General features: G+C 37.7%; 1 long non-coding RNA gene across 1 annotated transcript; it reads right to left on the bottom strand.

The window, feature by feature from the left end:
* Nucleotides 1–1,839: 1,839 nt before the first annotated feature.
* On the bottom strand, nt 1,840–3,017 carry LOC107778659 (uncharacterized). The gene is made up of 2 exons (XR_001646424.2): nt 2,545–3,017; nt 1,840–2,397 (listed from the first exon to the last, which is right to left on the bottom strand). It is a non-coding gene; the product is annotated as an uncharacterized LOC107778659 (long non-coding RNA).
* Nucleotides 3,018–5,378: the final 2,361 nt, after the last annotated feature.

Here is a 5,378-nt window from a genome sequence, read left to right as displayed (position 1 = left end):
TTCTGTATTGTTGAAACTACTGTGTTTTTGTTATAATTACTCTACTATGGGCAATTACTCTATTTTGTGCAATGACATTCACTTGTGGTTCTTGTTATTGTTTATGTTGTGTTGCCCAAGTAGCCTGAGTTAATGTTACTGAACTTCTTTTTGGTTGTGCTTCTTCTGTTATTCTTTTCAATGATGCCAAAAGGGGGAAGTTATATAGGTGTCAGCATGAGGGAGGAATAGAATCGAATTTGATATGTTGTGTTGTGCATGAAAGATAGCTCTGCTTCGCAGGGGGAACGTTGTTGATAACATGTTAATTCAAGGTCTGATCTGCAGGGAAACATGTGAGGAATCTGGTTCTCAAGGGGAACATTAATTTTGGGTTTGTCATAATCAAAAAGGTGGAAATTGATAAGTTATGTTATTTTGTGTTTTGAAGATTTGCCAAATAATCTTGAAGAACCAGTTGTGATCAGTTCCTTTGGGCTGGTTCTCATGGGGAATATGGCTAATTCATACGGGGACAATGTGGAGATTTGGTTCTCACGGGGGGATATAAATTCTAATTACAATTCTAAGTTTTTCATCATCAAGAAGGGGGAAATGGATAAGTTATGCGTCTTTTGTTTTGATAATTTGACAAACTTCATGAGAGAACAAGATAAGGAACCTGATACGATTAGTTCTCTTGCATTCAGAGTAACTAGTTAGATGTCTGGTTCAATTCTCAACGAAATCAGATAAGGAAACAACAGATCTGGTCGTCGTATAGTCAACTCTACAGCTTTAAACATTCTCAAGACCTTAAGATCACAAAGTTCCCGGTTGGGATCCAGTTTGGATATGGCTTAACTCCTCAGAGTGGAAGGAACAGCTTAGGGACCAGGTCCCTACCAGTTCCTGAGGTGACTGTATGAAGTCAACTCTCCAGTTGGAAAGTTGTTGCCTGCACATACTACAGTACATGAACAGTGCAACAGTCAACTTTCTGTGGAAAGCTTTTTACCTACCTTGCTTACATCATCCAAGTGATGTCACAAATGAGATATTAACATCAAGCAAAGGTAAAACAAATCACTTGCACATTCAAGAACTCATCAAGCATTCTCTCAAATGTGTGTCCATCTTACAAGTGATTCTCAAGGGCATCAAGAAGAAAGAACAACATAGCAATAGACCAATACCCCCATATTGAGTTATTATATGTCCTTAGTTGTGTTGTATCTTTGTTGAAGCTCAGACTTGTAATTCCTACTTAGCTTACTTAGAAGCATTATGTAGGAAACCCTTTGTAAATCATAAACCCTTGTGTTTGTGTCTTGGCTAGAGTTAGTCGAGTTGTGAAGTCTTTGTAATAAAGTTATTACAAAGTGGCTTGTAATAGTGTTGTTACAAGTTAGTGAGTGATTAAGTCTTTGTAATAGAGTTATTACAAAGTGGCTTCTAATAGTGTAGTTATAAGTTAGTGAGGGATTAAGCGGTTAATTCCTAGGTTACAATAGGTTGTAATCTGAAGATTACTCAGTAGTGAAGTTGAAATCCTACACCGGTAGGCAGTGGTTTTTAATCCCGTGATCTGGGAGTTTTCCATGTAAAATTCCTCTGTGTTCTCTATTTACTGCCGATTTACTGTGTGAATAGATAGAGAACCTGGTTCTCTATATAGTTTGGTGGATGCTTTGTTTCTATCAGAAATGTTCGACAATTGTTAAGCATTATGCTAAAAAGGCATAGGAGCCAGCTGCATGTATTTACTAAGATTGATTCAAGGAAAGTTTTCATCATCTGTGCCTTGAAGGTCGATTATTCACTAGCCTCCCTTAAAATTCAGAGCGTGAAAGCTATAACTCAAACGAAATTACAAAGGGCCAATCCTAATTATATTCACAAGATACAAATCATCCAGTATCGCATGACTATCTAATGCAAATAGAAGCATGGGATTGCAATTAGGAAATTACAAATAAAGTGTCTCCATTATATGGGTTCAAAACATTTACTTGTTCTAAAACAGCTAGGCCTATTACACAAATAGCCATTCTATCAATCAATCAACTCTATCGAACCTTGTTACGCATACAACCACTCTATTGATTCAACAACCAAACTGCTTCGCAAATCTGATATATCTACGGCTTTCCGTTATTACAACTTTAATTTCCAAATGAATCATCAGGCAATTCATTAGTCTTTCAATACAAAGTCAAGTGTTAAATGGGAAGGCTATCTATATCGATATTAATTTTTTTGTGCCTATTTACACTCCATACCTATCTAACATTAATCAGATTCATGACTATATTAAAACATAACCAATCAACGAAATTTGATGGAGCAGAAACCAGAGCAACAGAATCCTGCTTTTTTCAACACTTAAGTCCCCAAATAAAACAGAAGCAAATCACCCTGAAGTTAAATAAATTTATATTATTAATCGATAGACTACTCAGAAAAAGATTCAAATATGTAAAAACAACAATGATTTGAAACTTCATAGAGAAACAGAAGGATTAATTCATGTTTTTCAAAATAAAAATGAGTTCAAATGAATACCTGGTTGCGCAAGAACCATTTTAGAAAGCCAAATAAATACAAAATAGGATAAAGTTGAAACTCAGCAACACAGCCCAACCAAACTCAGCAAGTAAATAGCTCATTTAGCAGCAACGACAGTACAGTGATTCCACAGCTCAAAACGACTTTGAGAAACCTCAGGAAGAAAGAAATCGAGCAAGCTGCTCAAGGACATGTTGGCACGTCCATTAACGATCAATTCGTTGGACTTTTGTTCTGATTTTAGAACTTCATAGATCGAATATCATTTTTCGACAAGCAAAGTAAACGTATGTATATGAATGGATGAAGTACGATGAGAAAGAGTAGAAAGAAGAAGTAGAAAGAAACGGGTGGCGGCTGGTTGTCTTAGAGGGAGAGGGGTCTGTGAGCCGCTAGGGTTTTTCAGTGGGGGTTGGGGAATCCGTCTCAATGTTCTGCCGTTTTTCTCCATTCCTCAAATGAAAGGGATTAGGTTTTTTTTTTGAGATGAGGGAGAAGAGGAGATGAAATAGGGCCCGTTTGGGTTTAATGGGGAAGGACCGGATTTGGGCTTGGTCTGGACTAGGGGGTTGATTTGGATTTAACAGAAAATGGGCTCAAACTGGCCCAATTCGAGCTAATAAAGCTCCAACAGCTAAGGCTTCTTTTTTTAAAAATTTCATTTTTAGCCAATAATTAGACTAAACTAATGTGTAAACTAAAATTTATAAAATTAACTCTCTTACTATTTTATCTACTAATTAGTTAGGTAATTACCTTAACAATGTAAATTAATAAAAATTATTAATTTAAAACTAAAGGCTAAAATGTGAAAATGACTGTGGTATTTTGTGATTTTTTTTTTCGTTTGATAATGCATTTAATTGACGTAATTAAATCCTAAATACAATTAAGATCTAAAATTCTACGAGATAAGGAATTAAAAAAGTATTCTTATGATTTTCTAAAAACAACTCTAAATATGCATGAACAATGCAAATAAATGCAAGAAAAATTCCTAAAATTCAATAAAAGCGATTAATTTTTTTTTTTGACTTTTTAGGAGTAATTTCCTATGTGGGTCAAAAATCAGGTGCTCACAGTGAACAAAATATTTGAAAAACAAATAGGAAAAACCATGGAAATTTACATAGATGATATGCTGGTTAAGTCTTTGAATGCAAATGATCATCTTAAACATCTGCAAGAAACCTTTGACATCCTAAGGAAGCACAACATGAAGCTGAACCCCAATAAGTTTGCATTCAGAGTCAGTTCCGGTAAGTTCTTGGGGTTCCTGGTGTCGCAAAGGGGGATCGAAGTCAATCCTGATAAGATTAACGCCATCGAAGACATTCCTAACTAGCTATCAAACGTGAAAGAGGTTCAAAGGTTGATAGGAAGACTGGCTTCTTTAAGCAGATTCATTTCCCGGTCGTCAGAAAAATGTGATCACTTTTTTTCACTTCTCAAAAAGAAGAACAACTTCGAATGGACTTCGGAATGCCAGCAGCCTCTGAAGGATTTAAAAAGGTATTTGTAAAGCCCTCCATTATTATCGAAGCTGAAAGAAAGCGAGCAACTGCTGATTTACTTAGCGGTCTCGGAAGTAGCAATAAGTGTCATTTTAGTCCGTGAAGGCAAAGGTATGCAATATCATATTTATTATGTTACTAAAATTTTACGCTACCCACATCTGAAAAAATTAGCCCTAACTCTCGTGGTCGCTGATCGGAAGCTTAGGCCTTATTTCAAATGTCATCTGATAGCCTGGTGACAACCTTTTCCCTGCGAAATATCCTTCACAAACCTGAAATTTCAGGCCGACTGGCCAAGTGGTCAGTCGAAATGAGTGAATTTGACATAGAATACAAACCTAGAACTGCGAAAAAGTCACAAATTTTGGACGATTTCAGTTCGGCACTGCTACCTTTGGCTATAAAAGAAGCAGTAATGGTGTCAGAACCAATGCCAGGAGTTTAGACCTTGTGCACGGATGGAGCTTCCAATGTGAAACGGTTTGGGCGCAGCGTAGTGCTAATCACACCTTCGGGAGAAATCCTAATACAGGACATAAGAATTGTTCCTCTACAATGAGCCGAGTATAAACCTTTGATTGCAGGACTAGAGTTATCCCGGGGACTGGACTCCGAGGTCATAGAAATCAAATATGATTCCCAATTGGTAGTAAATCAGGTATATGGGATCTTCGAAGCAAAAGAGGAACACATGCAATAATATGTAGTGAAAGTCCAGACTCTGCTCGCACGATTCAGGGAATGGTCAATTACCCACGTCCCGAGGGAAGAAAATGTGGAAGCAGACACACTAGCCAATTTGGGATTGTCCATGAAAATGAAGGGATCGAACTCCAGTACGGTCGTGCAGCTTATACATTCGGTATTGGTCACAGATGGCTATTATGAAGTGAACGCGACCAATTTGGTCTGGGGCTAGGGGAATGAGATTATTGACTATATTGAGCACGGAAAGTTACCCCAAGATTCCAAGGCATCCCAGGCAATGCGCGCTAAAGCAGCTCGATACTGCTTTAGGGGAGGCCAATTGTATAGAAAATCCATTCAAGGCCCGTTGGCCCGGTGCGTGGAAGCCTCCAAAGCTAATTACATCATGGGAAAACACTCAGGTGTAGATTCCTTGGTATTAAAGCTGATTAGGGAAGGATACTACTAGCCCTTGATAGAACAAGATGCTAAGGATTATGTTCAGAAATGCAATAAGTGTCAATGCCATGCACCGTTAGTACACCAACCGGCAGAGTTACTACACTCGATTCTATCACCTTGGCCATTCATGAAGTGGGGAATAGACATAGTCGGTCCACTGTCGCT

The sequence above is a fragment of the Nicotiana tabacum genome, chromosome 3, assembly GCF_000715075.1.
Source record: "Nicotiana tabacum cultivar K326 chromosome 3, ASM71507v2, whole genome shotgun sequence".
NCBI lineage: Eukaryota > Viridiplantae > Streptophyta > Magnoliopsida > Solanales > Solanaceae > Nicotiana > Nicotiana tabacum.
Note: the sequence above shows the minus strand (reverse complement) of the source record. Positions and strands in the feature narration are given on the sequence as shown.